We start from the raw sequence: 17278 nt of genomic DNA, 5'->3' as shown, positions 1-17278 counted from the left end.
CATCAAAATATTTTAAAAACTATATAGGTGTAATTGGAGTGTCCTGATTGCTATATAGGTGCATTTGCACTGTCCTGTGTGCCTCCAAAGTGACTTTCTAACACTTTTGAAGTCTCCATGAAGCAAAAAGTGACTAAGTCCAAAGACCATTTGGAGCATCAAAGTGTTCAAAAACGGTCAAAAATGCATAAAAACGAAAAAAAAACAAGTGCTACAGTGGCCCAATAGCATGCTAAACACACAATGAATGACACAGAATGAATAGTTGTACACATTACTTTGAAAATGCAATTTTAAATTTCAGGGGGACAAGGTCACGAAAGTCATGGAACTCCGAGCGGGGTAAAAGTTCAACCTTTCCCCCCTTATGGAGGTCAACATTTTAATACATCAAAATCATTTAAAAACTATATAGGTGTGATTGCAGTGTCTTGGATACATCCCACATGAATTTTAAACACATTAGGAGCATCTCTGATCAAAATAACCATAAAAATCCAAAAGCTGCATCAGTGCTTCAAAGTGCTCCAAAACGGTCAAAAATGGACGAAAATGAAAAATATTCTCCATATCTGAGTTTTTATAACATTCCTTAGATAATGTATATCTTGAATTAGTTTTAAATCCTTTTATTAAAAAGTTTCTTTTCTATGCTGCACTGGTGCAACGCCTCAAGTCTGAGAAGCTGTACCAGTGCAGCCGAAGCAGCACTGGTGCAGCCGAAGCAGCACTGGTGCAACAAGAGTCAAGCTGGTAGCCTGACCTTTGACCAATCCGAGAAAAAAAAAGGTGTTTTTTTCCCTGGGCCCCTCCCCCAAACGAAAACACATTGACCTGAAGCCTAAGTGTATTCTGAGTCATACAAAGTTTATTAGATGAAAAAATATTGTACGGGCACTTTTTTGCACAAAAAGTCACTTTTTGGCACTTTTTTGAGAGAAATAAAATAGTTCGCAGATTTTTTTTAAATCGACCGAATTAAAAAAAAAATGCTCTTGTTGGATGGCTTTGGACATAAGGCCGCATAAACAAAAGGAATTTTTCAAATATCTGTTTTTCTCACTTTTTTATTGCTGTTTGAAATTTCTGACTTGACTTTTTGCATCATTGGTGATGCATGTGTTTAACATTGAGCTTGGGAAAATTGAAAAAAAAATAGACTTTGGGGATTGTTTACTAGGGCAAGTGATACATCAAATTAAGACTCATATTAAACTGAACCTCAAGCTGAAAAAAAAAACAAAATAGCATTTACGATCACTTTTTTATAAGCGACTTTAACAATAGTTTTTTAGCTATATTAAAAAACAAGGTAACGCCGTAAATTTTAGAAAAGAGATTTTTTCAAAGTAAAACATAGGTGTGACCTGCCTTCACATTAGGCTTCATAAACAAAAGAAAAAAACATCTCTATGTGTTATATTCACTTTTTAATAACACATTTTCGTTTTAGGCACAAGCAAAAAGCAGCATTGGTGATGCATGTGTTTTTCAATGGGGTTTTTTAAAGTCTACCAAAATACGGTTTACCAATACATTTTCATTATTTTCTCTTTGGTATCTCATTATGCACATGTTAATAAACAGGTTCATGCATTATTAGCTAAATAGCATAAAAACACACTGAATTATTAACAATAATCTTTGAGATTCGGGTGACCAGATGGCCGGAAATTGAAAATCGCCTCGTATGGATTCAACTTCCATTTCGTGCACTTTCTATGTAGGCTACATGCATAAGAATTGGTTCAATAATGCATACGAATCTTAGCTAGAATCTGCAATTGAAATTAAGTCTTTAACTTATATGCTTCAAGAATTATAGGGCACATTCTGCTATGTATAATATCCTATCCATTTCAATGGGACGACCAGATGGCCGCAAATTGAAAATCGCGTCGTATGGATTCATATTGCGTTGTATGTACCTTACGTGTAAGCCACATGCATTTAAAATGACTCAATGTAGTAGGGTATGCTATAGAATGTGTTGCAGTTGGAAATCAAGCTCTATCTAGTATGGATCATGACTGATGACACAATATACGTGACTCATTTTGCAAAAAATGGAGGCAAATTTTATAAAACATGCGTTTAATCACTGAATGATTCTCACCACTTCTAAGCATGGCACAGGCATGACAATGACCACAGGGCAGTGGCATGATGGTAACTGTATGCTGCACTCAGAATTATGGATCCAGATTGTATGGTTTTAGAATTATGGGCCACAACGTAAGGCATATTTTTTCACACATGTGACGTTATTGAAAAACATCATACATTCAACTTCACATTTTGTAGCCAAAAGCATAAAGTGTTCTTCAACACACATGAAAGTGAAAAATAAAAACTTTTCCTGAAGATTACACTTGATTTGTACCTTGTCCCTATAAGCCACAAATATGAGAGTTACCACTATAAAGTGTAGATGTCTTGGCTACATACTGTGATTGAAATTAGGTCAGTACCTCATATGGTTCAAGATTTATAGTGCACCACATACTATGTAATATATCCTATCCATTTCAATGGGTGACCAGATGGCCGCAAATTAAAAATCGCCTTGTATGGATTCAAATTGCTTTGTATGCACCTTGTGTGTGAGCCACATGCATATAAAATGGCACACTGTAGTAGGCTATGTTATAGAATGTGTTGCAGTTGGAAATCAAGCTCTATCTAATATGGATCTTGACTGATGACATAACATACGTGACACATTTTGCAAAAGCTGGAGGAATTTTTTTTTAAATATGTGTTTAATCGCTGAAAGATTCACACCACTTTGAAGCTTTCCACATGCATGAAAATGAACACAGGACAGTGGCATCATGTTAGCTTAATGCTGCACTTCCAATTATGGATCCAGATTGTATGGTTTTAGAAGTATGGGACAAAATGTAAGGCATACTTTTTCGTACATGCGACGGTATTGAAAAACGTCATACATTCAACCTCAAATGTTGACAACTTTACAATACGCCACACACATAATAATTCACATGGGTAAGATGCACATCACTAGGAACAAAGTGCTGTTTAAATTATGTCTCTATAATGTACAGACTATGAATTATAGCCAAAAGTATAAAGTGTTCTACAACACACATGAAAGTGAAAAATAAAAACTTACCTGAAGGTTACACTTGATTTGTACCTTGTCCCTATAAGCCACAACCATGAGAGTTACCACTATGAATTGTAAATGTCTTAGCTACATACTGCAATTGAAATTAAGTCAGTACATTATATGCTTCAAGAAATAGAGTGCACTACATCCTCTGTAGTATATCCTATCCATTTCAAAGGGTGACCAGATGGCCGCAAATTAAAAATTGCCTCGTATGGATTCAAATTGCTTTGTATGACTGTTTTCAGGTCCCTGTAGCCACCAGGACCCCATAATATATCTCAGATGATATAACAAGAGTGGCTAGGGCTCATTTCCAGCCTCCAGGTACATGTCTGACTCCTATTTGTGACATTTCGAGGTGTTTGGGATCAAACTCATTTTTCCCAATATAGGCCATAGAGCTCAGAGTCACATCACATTGAGCTCAGAGTCACATCAAATTTCTAGTTCTGGACCTAAGGACCCCTTAGTATACCTCAGATGACATACCAGGAGTGTCTAAGACCCATTTCTGGCCTCCAGGGATGACTTTTTGAAGTTTTGGGGTTTAAGGGGGCAAAGTCACTTCTTCCATCCAGGCTACGTTGCTCAAAATCGGGTACGATGTCAGGTTCTTCCCTTGGCTGGAAGCTGAAAAAAAAACTTCAGATAATAGCAAAGGTAGATAGATCAAATGAAAGCATCAGATCTGAGCCTTCTAACAAGTATATTTAGGTCATGGGTACTCACAAAGTGACTGTGATATCCATTCTGAGCTATTTGGAAAATTAGCAAATCTTGTCAAAAAAACTTTTTTTGACGATTTTTGCTAATTTTCGGTATCAACCCTCATGACTGTTTTCGGGTCCCTGTAGCCACCAGGACCCCATAATATATCTCAGATGATATAACAAGAGTGGCTAGGGCTCATTTCCAGCCTCCAGGTACATGTCTGACTCCTAATTGTGACATTTCGAGGTGTTTGGGGTCAAACTCATTTTTTCCATTATAGGCCATATAGCTCAGAGTCACATCACATTGAGCTCAGAGTCACATCAAATTTCTAGTTCTGGACCTAAGGACCCCTTAGTATACCTCAGATGACATACCAGGAGTGTCTAAGACCCATTTCTGGCCTCCAGGGATGACTTTTTGAAGTTTTGGGGTTTAAGGGGGCAAAGTCACTTCTTCCATCCAGCCTAAGGTGCTCAAAATCGGGTACAATGTCAGGTTTTTCCCATGGCTGGAAGCTGAAAAAAAAACTTTAGATAATAGCAAAGGTAGATAGATCAAATGAAAGCATCAGATCTGAGCTTTCTAACAAGTATATTTAGGTCCTGGGTACTCACAAAGTGACTGTGATATCCATTCTGAGCTATTTGGAAAATTAGCAAATCTTGTCAAAAAAACTTTTTTTGACGATTTTTGCTAATTTTCGGTATCAACCCTCATGACTGTTTTCAGGTCCCTGTAGCCACCAGGACCCCATAATATATCTCAGATTATATAACAAGAGTGGCTAGGGCTCATTTCCAGCCTCCAGGTACATGTCTGACTCCTATTTGTGACATTTTGAGGTGTTTGGTGTCAAATTCTTTTTTTTCCATTATAGCTCCTAGATATCAGAGTCACATCAGATTTCTAGTTCTAGACCCAAGAAGACCATAGTATACCTCAGATGACATACCAAGAGTGTCTAAGACCCATTTCTGGCCTCCAGGGGTGACTTTTTGAAGTTTTGGGGTTTAAGGGGGCAAAGTGACTTTTTCCACCCAGCCCAATGTTCTCAAAATCGGGTACGATATCAGGTGTTTCCCTTGGCTGGTAGCGGAAAAAAAACTTCATATAATATCAAAGTTATATATATCACATGAAAGCATCAGAGCTGACCTTTCTAACAAGTGTATTCGTATCTTGCGCACTCAAACAGTGTCTCTGATATCCATTCTGAGCTATTTGGAAAATTAGCAAATCTTGTCAAAAAATATTTTTGGACGATTTTTGCTAATTTTCAGTATCAACCCACCTGACTGTTTTTGGGTCCCTGTGGCCACCAGGACCCTATATTATATCTCAGGTGATATAGCAAGAGTGTCTAGGGCTCATTTCCAGCCTCCAGGTACATGTCTGAGTCCTATTTCAGACATTTTGAGGTGTTTGGTGTCAAATTAATTTTTTCCATTATAGGCCTTAGATATCAGAGTCACATCACATTTCTAGTTCTGGACCCAAGAACACCATAGTATACCTCAGATGACATACCAAGAGTGTCTAAGACCCATTTCTGGCCTCCAGGGGTGACTTTTTGAAGTTTTTGGGTTTAAGGGGGCAAAGTCACTTTTTCCACCCGAGGTCGTGGAACTCGGAGCTGTGTAAAAGTTTAGCTTGAGTGCCCTCCCCATGGAGGTCAAAAATGTTATTGCATCAAAATCATTTAAAAACTATATAGGTGTAATTGTAGTGCCCTGAATTCTATATGGCTGCATTTGCACCGTTCTAGGTATTTACAAAATGAATTTCTAACACTTTTGAAGTCTCCATGAAGTGAAAAATGACCAAGTCCAAAAACTTCCCTGGTGCATCAAAGTGGTCAAAAAAGGTCAACATTGGGTTAAAATTAACAAAACATAGTGCTGCAGTGGTCCAATAGCAGGCTAAAGACATAATGAATGACACAGAATGAACAGTTTTACTAAACACTTTGAAAATTCGATTTTCAATTTCAGGGGGACAAGGTTATGGAAGTCATGGAACTCCGAGCTGTGTAAAAGTTCAGCTTAAGGGCCCTCCCCATGGAGGTCAAAAATTTTATTACATCAAAATATTTTAAAAACTATATAGGTGTAATTGCAGTGTCCTGAATGCTATGTAACTGCATTTGCACTGTTCTGTGTGCCTCCAAAATGAATTTCTAACACTTTTGAAGTCTCCATGAAGTGAAAAATGACGAAGTACAAAGACATCATTGGTGCATGAAAGTGTTTAAAAACGGTCACAAATGCATAAAAATGAAAAAAACAAAGTGCTACACTGGCCCAATAGCAAGCTAAACACACAATGAATGACCCAGAATGAATATATTTACAAATTACTTGGAAAATGCTATTTTAAATTTCAGGGGGACGAGGTCACAGAAGTCATGGAACTCCGAGCGGGGTAAAAGTTCAAACTTTCCACCCCTCATGGAGGTCAACATTTTTAATTCATCAAAATCATTTAAAAACTATATAGGTGTGATTGGAGTGTCCTGATTGCTATATAGGTGCATTTGCACTGTCCTGTGTGCCTCCAAAGTGACTTTCTAACACTTTTGAAGTCTCCATGAAGCAAAAAGTGACTAAGTCCAAAGACCATTTGGAGCATCAAAGTGTTCAAAAACGGTCAAAAATGCATAAAAACGAAAAAAAAACAAGTGCTACAGTGGCCCAATAGCACGCTAAACACACAATGAATGACACAGAATGAATAGTTGTACACATTACTTTGAAAATGCAATTTTAAATTTCAGGGGGACAAGGTCACGAAAGTCATGGAACTCCGAGCGGGGTAAAAGTTCAACCTTTCCCCCCTTATGGAGGTCAACATTTTAATACATCAAAATCATTTAAAAACTATATAGGTGTGATTGCAGTGTCTTGGATACATCCCACATGAATTTTAAACACATTAGGAGCATCTCTGATCAAAATAACCATAAAAATCCCAAAGCTGCATCAGTGCTTCAAAGTGCTCCAAAACTGTCAAAAATGGACGAAAATGAAAAATATTCTCCATATCTGAGTTTTTTCAACATTCCTTAGATAATGTATATCTTGAATTAGTTTTAAATCCTTTTATTAAAAAGTTTCTTTTCTATGCTGCACTGGTGCAACGCCTCAAGTCTGAGAAGCTGCACCAGTGCAGCCGAAGCAGCACTGGTGCAGCCGAAGCAGCACTGGTGCAACAAGAGTCAAGCTGGTAGCCTGACCTTTGACCAATCCGAGAAAAAAAAAGTGTTTTTTTCCCTGGGCCCCTCCCCCAAACGAAAACACATTGACCTGAAGCCTAAGTGTATTCTGAGTCATAAAAAGTTTATTAGATGAAAAAATATTGTACGGGCACTTTTTTGCACAAAAAGTCACATTTTGGCACTTTTTTGAGAGAAATAAAATAGTTCGCAGATTTTTTTTAAATCGACCGAATTAAAAAAAATGCTCTTGTTGGATGGCTTTGGACATAAGGCCGCATAAACAAAAGGAATTTTTCAAATATCTGTTTTTCTCACTTTTTTATTGCTGTTTGAAATTTCTGACTTGACTTTTTGCATCATTGGTGATGCATGTGTTTAACATTGAGCTTGGGAAAATTGAAAAAAATAGACTTTGGGGATTGTTTACTAGGGCAAGTGATACATCAAATTAAGACTCATATTAAACTGAACCTCAAGCTGAAAAAAAAAAAAAATAGCATTTACGATCACTTTTTTATAAGCGACTTTAACAATAGTTTTTTAGCTATATTAAAAAACAAGGTAACGCCGTAAATTTTAGAAAAGAGATTTTTTCAAAGTAAAACATAGGTGTGACCTGCCTTCACATTAGGCTTCATAAACAAAAGAAAAAACATCTCTATGTGTTATATTCACTTTTTAATAACACATTTTCGTTTTAGGCACAAGCAAAAAGCAGCATTGGTGATGCATGTGTTTTTCAATGGGGTTTTTTAAAGTCTACCAAAATACGGTTTACCAATACATTTTCATTATTTTCTCTTTGGTATCTCATTATGCACATGTTAATAAACAGGTTCATGCATTATTAGCTAAATAGCATAAAAACACACTGAATTATTAACAATAATCTTTGAGATTCAGGTGACCAGATGGCCGGAAATTGAAAATCGCCTCGTATGGATTCAACTTCCATTTCGTGCACTTTCTATGTGGGCTACATGCATAAGAATTGGTTCAATAATGCATACGAATCTTAGCTAGAATCTGCAATTGAAATTAAGTCTTTAACTTATATGCTTCAAGAATTATAGGGCACATTCTGCTATGTATAATATCCTATCCATTTCAATGGGACGACCAGATGGCCGCAAATTGAAAATCGCGTCGTATGGATTCATATTGCGTTGTATGTACCTTACGTGTAAGCCACATGCATTTAAAATGACTCAATGTAGTAGGGTATGCTATAGAATGTGTTGCAGTTGGAAATCAAGCTCTATCTAGTATGGATCATGACTGATGACACAATATACGTGACTCATTTTGCAAAAAATGGAGGCAAATTTTATAAAACATGCGTTTAATCACTGAATGATTCTCACCACTTCTAAGCATGGCACAGGCATGACAATGACCACAGGGCAGTGGCATGATGGTAACTGTATGCTGCACTCAGAATTATGGATCCAGATTGTATGGTTTTAGAATTATGGGCCACAACGTAAGGCATATTTTTTCACACATGTGACGTTATTGAAAAACATCATACATTCAACTTCACATTTTGTAGCCAAAAGCATAAAGTGTTCTTCAACACACATGAAAGTGAAAAATAAAAACTTTTCCTGAAGATTACACTTGATTTGTACCTTGTCCCTATAAGCCACAAATATGAGAGTTACCACTATAAAGTGTAGATGTCTTAGCTACATACTGTGATTGAAATTAGGTCAGTACCTCATATGGTTCAAGATTTATAGTGCACCACATACTATGTAATATATCCTATCCATTTCAATGGGTGACCAGATGGCCGCTAATTAAAAATCGCCTCGTATGGATTCAAATTGCTTTGTATGCACCTTGTGTGTGAGCCACATGCATATAAAATGGCACACTGTAGTAGGCTATGTTATAGAATGTGTTGCAGTTGGAAATCAAGCTCTATCTAATATGGATCTTGACTGATGACATAACATACGTGACACATTTTGCAAAAGCTGGAGGATTTTTTTTTAAAATATGTGTTTCATCGCTGAAAGATTCACACCACTTTGAAGCTTTCCACATGCATGAAAATGAACACAGGACAGTGGCATCATGTTAGCTTAATGCTGCACTTCCAATTATGGATCCAGATTGTATGGTTTTAGAAGTATGGGACAAAATGTAAGGCATACTTTTTCGTACATGCGACGGTATTGAAAAACGTCATACATTCAACCTCAAATTTTGACAACTTTATAATACGCCTAACACATAATAATTCACATGGGTAAGATGCACATCACTAGGAACAAAGTGCTGTTTAAATTATGTCTCTATAATGTACAGACTATGAATTATATCCAAAAGTATAAAGTGTTCTACAACACACATGAAAGTGAAAAATAAAAACTTACCTGAAGGTTACACTTGATTTGTACCTTGTCCCTATAAGCCACAACCATGAGAGTTACCACTATGAATTGTAAATGTCTTAGCTACATACTGCAATTGAAATTAAGTCAGTACATCATATGCTTCAAGAAATAGAGTGCACTACATCCTCTGTAGTATATCCTATCCATTTCAAAGGGTGACCAGATGGCCGCAAATTAAAAATTGCCTCGTATGGATTCAAATTGCTTTGTATGACTGTTTTCAGGTCCCTGTAGCCACCAGGACCCCATAATATATCTCAGATGATATAACAAGAGTGGCTAGGGCTCATTTCCAGCCTCCAGGTACATGTCTGACTCCTATTTGTGACATTTCGAGGTGTTTGGGATCAAACTCATTTTTCCCAATATAGGCCATAGAGCTCAGAGTCACATCACATTGAGCTCAGAGTCACATCAAATTTCTAGTTCTGGACCTAAGGACCCCTTAGTATACCTCAGATGACATACCAGGAGTGTCTAAGACCCATTTCTGGCCTCCAGGGATGACTTTTTGAAGTTTTGGGGTTTAAGGGGGCATAGTCACTTCTTCCATCCAGGCTACGTTGCTCAAAATCAAGTACGATGTCAGGTTCTTCCCTTGGCTGGAAGCTGAAAAAAAAACTTCAGATAATAGCAAAGGTAGATAGATCAAATGAAAGCATCAGATCTGAGCTTTCTAACAAGTATATTTAGGTCATGGGTACTCACAAAGTGACTGTGATATCCATTCTGAGCTATTTGGAAAATTAGCAAATCTTGTCAAAAAAACTTTTTTTGACGATTTTTGCTAATTTTCGGTATCAACCCTCATGACTGTTTTTGGGTCCCTGTAGCCACCAGGACCCCATAATATATCTCAGATGATATAACAAGAGTGGCTAGGGCTCATTTCCAGCCTCCAGGTACATGTCTGACTCCTATTTGTGACATTTCGAGGTGTTTGGGGTCAAACTCATTTTTTCCATTATAGGCCATATAGCTCAGAGTCACATCACATTGAGCTCAGAGTCACATCAAATTTCTAGTTCTGGACCTAAGGACCCCTTAGTATACCTCAGATGACATACCAGGAGTGTCTAAGACCCATTTCTGGCCTCCAGGGATGACTTTTTGAAGTTTTGGGGTTTAAGGGGGCAAAGTCACTTCTTCCATCCAGCCTAAGGTGCTCAAAATCGGGTACAATGTCAGGTTTTTCCCATGGCTGGAAGCTGAAAAAAAAACTTCAGATAATAGCAAAGGTAGATAGATCAAATGAAAGCATCAGATCTGAGCTTTCTAACAAGTATATTTAGGTCCTGGGTACTCACAAAGTGACTGTGATATCCATTCTGAGCTATTTGGAAAATTAGCAAATCTTGTCAAAAAAACTTTTATTGACGATTTTTGCTAATTTTCGGTATCAACCCTCATGACTTTTTTCAAGTCCCTGTAGCCACCAGGACCCCATAATATATCTCAGATTATATAACAAGAGTGGCTAGGGCTCATTTCCAGCCTCCAGGTACATGTCTGACTCCTATTTGTGACATTTTGAGGTGTTTGGTGTCAAATTCTTTTTTTTCCATTATAGCTCCTAGATATCAGAGTCACATCAGATTTCTAGTTCTGGACCCAAGAAGACCATAGTATACCTCAGATGACATACCAAGAGTGTCTAAGACCCATTTCTGGCCTCCAGGGGTGACTTTTTGAAGTTTTTGGGTTTAAGGGGGCAAAGTGACTTTTTCCACACAGCCCAATGTTCTCAAAATCGGGTACGATATCAGGTGTTTCCCTTGGCTGGTAGCGGAAAAAAAACTTTATATAATATCAAAGTTATATATATCACATGAAAGCATCAGAGCTGACCTTTCTAACAAGTGTATTCGTATCTTGCGCACTCAAACAGTGTCTCTGATATCCATTCTGAGCTATTTGGAAAATTAGCAAATCTTGTCAAAAAAAATTTTTGGACGATTTTTGCTAATTTTCAGTATCAACCCACCTGACTGTTTTTGGGTCCCTGTGGCCACCAGGACCCTATATTATATCTCAGGTGATATAGCAAGAGTGTCTAGGGCTCATTTCCAGCCTCCAGGTACATGTCTGAGTCCTATTTCAGACATTTTGAGGTGTTTGGTGTCAAATTCATTTTTTCCATTATAGGCCTTAGATATCAGAGTCACATCACATTTCTAGTTCTGGACCCAAGAACACCATAGTATACCTCAGATGACATACCAAGAGTGTCTAAGACCCATTTCTGGCCTCCAGGGGTGACTTTTTGAAGTTTTTGGGTTTAAGGGGGCAAAGTCACTTTTTCCACCCGAGGTCGTGGAACTCGGAGCTGGGTAAAAGTTTAGCTTGAGTGCCCTCCCCATGGAGGTCAAAAATGTTATTGCATCAAAATCATTTAAAAACTATATAGGTGTAATTGTAGTGCCCTGAATTCTATATGGCTGCATTTGCACCGTTCTAGGTATTTACAAAATGAATTTCTAACACTTTTGAAGTCTCCATGAAGTGAAAAATGACCAAGTCCAAAAACTTCACTGGTGCATCAAAGTGGTCAAAAAAGGTCAACATTGGGTTCAAATTAACAAAACATAGTGCTGCAGTGGTCCAATAGCAGGCTAAAGACATAATGAATGACACAGAATGAACAGTTTTACTAAACACTTTGAAAATTCGATTTTCAATTTCAGGGGGACAAGGTATTGGAAGTCATGGAACTCCGAGCTGGGTAAAAGTTCAGCTTAAGGGCCCTCCCCATGGAGGTCAAACATTTTATTACATCAAAATCTTTTAAAAACTATATAGGTGTAATTGCAGTGTCCTGAATGCTATGTAACTGCATTTGCACTGTTCTGTGTGCCTCCAAAATGAATTTCTAACACTTTTGAAGTCTCCATGAAGTGAAAAATGACGAAGTACAAAGACATCATTGGTGCATGAAAGTGTTTAAAAACGGTCACAAATGCATAAAAATGAAAAAAACAAAGTGCTACACTGGCCCAATAGCAAGCTAAACACACAATGAATGACCCAGAATGAATATATTTACAAATTACTTGGAAAATGCTATTTTAAATTTCAGGGGGACGAGGTCACAGAAGTCATGGAACTCCGAGCGGGGTAAAAGTTCAAACTTTCCACCCCTCATGGAGGTCAAAATTTTTAATTAATCAAAATCATTTAAGAACTATATAGGTGTGATTGGAGTGTCCTGGTTGCTATATAGGTGCATTTGCACTGTCCTGTGTGCCTCCAAAGTGACTTTCTAACACTTTTGAAATCTCCATGAAGCAAAAAGTGACTAAGTCCAAAGACCATTTGGAGCACCAAAGTGTTCAAAAACGGTCAAAAATGCATAAAAACGAAAAAAAACAAGTGCTACAGTGGCCCAATAGCATGCTAAACACACAATGAATGACACAGAATGAATAGTTGTACACATTACTTTGAAAATGCAATTTTAAATTTCAGGGGGACAAGGTCACGAAAGTCATGGAACTCCGAGCGGGGTAAAAGTTCAACTTTTCCCCCCTTATCGAGGTCAAAATTTCAATACATCAAAATCATTTAAAAACTATATAGGTGTGATTGCAGTGTCTTGGATACATCCCACATGAATTTTCAACACATTAGGAGCATCTCTGATCAAAATAACCATAAAAATCCCAAAGCTGCATCAGTGCTTCAAAGTGCTCCAAAACGGTCAAAAATGGACGAAAATGAAAAATATTCTCCATATGTGAGTTTTTATAACATTCCTTAGATAATGTATATCTTGAATTAGTTTTAAATCCTTTTATTAAAAAGTTTATTTTCTATGCTGCACTGGTGCAACGCCTCAAGTCTGAGAAGCTGCACCAGTGCAGCCGAAGCAGCACTGGTGCAGCCGAAGCAGCACTGGTGCAACAAGAGTCAAGCTGGTAGCCTGACCTTTGACCAATCCGAGAAAAAAAAGGTGTTTTTTTCCCTGGGCCCCTCCCCCAAACGAAAACACATTGACCTGAAGCCTAAGTGTATTCTGAGTCATAAAAAGTTTATTAGATGAAAAAATATTATACGGGCACTTTTTTGCACAAAAAGTCACTTTTTGGCACTTTTTTGAGAGAAATAAAATAGTTCGCAGATTTTTTTTAAATCGACCGAATTAAAAAAAATGCTCTTGTTGGATGGCTTTGGACATAAGGCCGCATAAACAAAAGGAATTTTTCAAATATCTGTTTTTCTCACTTTTTTATTGCTGTTTGAAATTTCTGACTTGACTTTTTGCATCATTGGTGATGCATGTGTTTAACATTGAGCTTGGGAAAATTGAAAAAAAAATAGACTTTGGGGATTGTTTACTAGGGCAAGTGATACATCAAATTAAGACTCATATTAAACTGAACCTCAAGCTGAAAAAAAAAAAAAATAGCATTTACGATCACTTTTTTATAAGCGACTTTAACAATAGTTTTTTAGCTATATTAAAAAACAAGGTAACGCCGTAAATTTTAGAAAAGAGATTTTTTCAAAGTAAAACATAGGTGTGACCTGCCTTCACATTAGGCTTCATAAACAAAAGAAAAAACATCTCTATGTGTTATATTCACTTTTTAATAACACATTTTCGTTTTAGGCACAAGCAAAAAGCAGCATTGGTGATGCATGTGTTTTTCAATGGGGTTTTTTAAAGTCTACCAAAATACGGTTTACCAATACATTTTCATTATTTTCTCTTTGGTATCTCATTATGCACATGTTAATAAACAGGTTCATGCATTATTAGCTAAATAGCATAAAAACACACTGAATTATTAACAATAATCTTTGAGATTCAGGTGACCAGATGGCCGGAAATTGAAAATCGCCTCGTATGGATTCAACTTCCATTTCGTGCACTTTCTATGTGGGCTACATGCATAAGAATTGGTTCAATAATGCATACGAATCTTAGCTAGAATCTGCAATTGAAATTAAGTCTTTAACTTATATGCTTCAAGAATTATAGGGCACATTCTGCTATGTATAATATCCTATCCATTTCAATGGGACGACCAGATGGCCGCAAATTGAAAATCGCGTCGTATGGATTCATATTGCGTTGTATGTACCTTACGTGTAAGCCACATGCATTTAAAATGACTCAATGTAGTAGGGTATGCTATAGAATGTGTTGCAGTTGGAAATCAAGCTCTATCTAGTATGGATCATGACTGATGACACAATATACGTGACTCATTTTGCAAAAAATGGAGGCAAATTTTATAAAACATGCGTTTAATCACTGAATGATTCTCACCACTTCTAAGCATGGCACAGGCATGACAATGACCACAGGGCAGTGGCATGATGGTAACTGTATGCTGCACTCAGAATTATGGATCCAGATTGTATGGTTTTAGAATTATGGGCCACAACGTAAGGCATATTTTTTCACACATGTGACGTTATTGAAAAACATCATACATTCAACTTCACATTTTGTAGCCAAAAGCATAAAGTGTTCTTCAACACACATGAAAGTGAAAAATAAAAACTTTTCCTGAAGATTACACTTGATTTGTACCTTGTCCCTATAAGCCACAAATATGAGAGTTACCACTATAAAGTGTAGATGTCTTGGCTACATACTGTGATTGAAATTAGGTCAGTACCTCATATGGTTCAAGATTTATAGTGCACCACATACTATGTAATATATCCTATCCATTTCAATGGGTGACCAGATGGCCGCAAATTAAAAATCGCCTCGTATGGATTCAAATTGCTTTGTATGCACCTTGTGTGTGAGCCACATGCATATAAAATGGCACACTGTAGTAGGCTATGTTATAGAATGTGTTGCAGTTGGAAATCAAGCTCTATCTAATATGGATCTTGACTGATGACATAACATACGTGACACATTTTGCAAAAGCTGGAGGAATTTTTTTTAAAATATGTGTTTAATCGCTGAAAGATTCACACCACTTTGAAGCTTTCCACATGCATGAAAATGAACACAGGACAGTGGCATCATGTTAGCTTAATGCTGCACTTCCAATTATGGATCCAGATTGTATGGTTTTAGAAGTATGGGACAAAATGTAAGGCATACTTTTTCGTACATGCGACGGTATTGAAAAACGTCATACATTCAACCTCAAATTTTGACAACTTTACAATACGCCACACACATAATAATTCACATGGGTAAGATGCACATCACTAGGAACAAAGTGCTGTTTAAATTATGTCTCTATAATGTACAGACTATGAATTATAGCCAAAAGTATAAAGTGTTCTACAACACACATGAAAGTGAAAAATAAAAACTTACCTGAAGGTTACACTTGATTTGTACCTTGTCCCTATAAGCCACAACCATGAGAGTTACCACTATGAATTGTAAATGTCTTAGCTACATACTGCAATTGAAATTAAGTCAGTACATCATATGCTTCAAGAAATAGAGTGCACTACATCCTCTGTAGTATATCCTATCCATTTCAAAGGGTGACCAGATGGCCGCAAATTAAAAATTGCCTCGTATGGATTCAAATTGCTTTGTATGACTGTTTTCAGGTCCCTGTAGCCACCAGGACCCCATAATATATCTCAGATGATATAACAAGAGTGGCTAGGGCTCATTTCCAGCCTCCAGGTACATGTCTGACTCCTATTTGTGACATTTCGAGGTGTTTGGGGTCAAACTCATTTTTTCCATTATAGGCCATATAGCTCAGAGTCACATCACATTGAGCTCAGAGTCACATCAAATTTCTAGTTCTGGACCTAAGGACCCCTTAGTATACCTCAGATGACATACCAGGAGTGTCTAAGACCCATTTCTGGCCTCCAGGGATGACTTTTTGAAGTTTTGGGGTTTAAGGGGGCAAAGTCACTTCTTCCATCCAGCCGCAGGTGCTCAAAATCGGGTACAATGTCAGGTTTTTCCCATGGCTGAAAGCTGAAAAAAAAACTTCAGATAATAGCAAAGGTAGATAGATCAAATGAAAGCATCAGATCTGAGCTTTCTAACAAGTATATTTAGGTCCTGGGTACTCACAAAGTGACTGTGATATCCATTCTGAGCTATTTGGAAAATTAGCAAATATTGTCAAAAAAACTTTTTTTGACGATTTTTGCTAATTTTCGGTATCAACCCTCATGACTGTTTTCAGGTCCCTGTAGCCACCAGGACCCCATAATATATCTCAGATTATATAACAAGAGTGGCTAGGGCTCATTTCCAGCCTCCAGGTACATGTCTGACTCCTATTTGTGACATTTTGAGGTGTTTGGTGTCAAATTCATTTTTTTCCATTATAGCTCCTAGATATCAGAGTCACATCAGATTTCTAGTTCTGGACCCAAGAAGACCATAGTATACCTCAGATGACATACCAAGAGTGTCTAAGACCCATTTCTGGCCTCCAGGGGTGACTTTTTGAAGTTTTTGGGTTTAAGGGGGCAAAGTGACTTTTTCCACCCAGCCCAATGTTCTCAAAATCGGGTACGATATCAGGTGTTTCCCTTGGCTGGTAGCGGAAAAAAAACTTTATATAATATCAAAGTTATATATATCACATGAAAGCATCAGAGCTGACCTTTCTAACAAGTGTATTCGTATCTTGCGCACTCAAACAGTGTCTCTGATATCCATTCTGAGCTATTTGGAAAATTAGCAAATCTTGTCAAAAAAAATTTTTGGACGATTTTTGCTAATTTTCAGTATCAACCCACCTGACTGTTTTTGGGTCCCTGTGGCCACCAGGACCCTATATTATATCTCAGGTGATATAGCAAGAGTGTCTAGGGCTCATTTCCAGCCTCCAGGTACATGTCTGAGTCCTA

The 17278-nt window shown here is 37.4% G+C and overlaps 1 protein-coding gene across 2 annotated transcripts in view; it reads left to right on the top strand.

The window, feature by feature from the left end:
- Window positions 1-17278, top strand: part of LOC144807017 (uncharacterized) — a 502862-nt gene that overhangs the window by 395165 nt on the left and 90419 nt on the right. The gene's annotated exons all lie outside the window — the stretch shown is intronic.

This window comes from Lissotriton helveticus, chromosome 1_2, assembly GCF_964261635.1.
Source record: "Lissotriton helveticus chromosome 1_2, aLisHel1.1, whole genome shotgun sequence".
NCBI lineage: Eukaryota > Metazoa > Chordata > Amphibia > Caudata > Salamandridae > Lissotriton > Lissotriton helveticus.
Note: the sequence above shows the minus strand (reverse complement) of the source record. Positions and strands in the feature narration are given on the sequence as shown.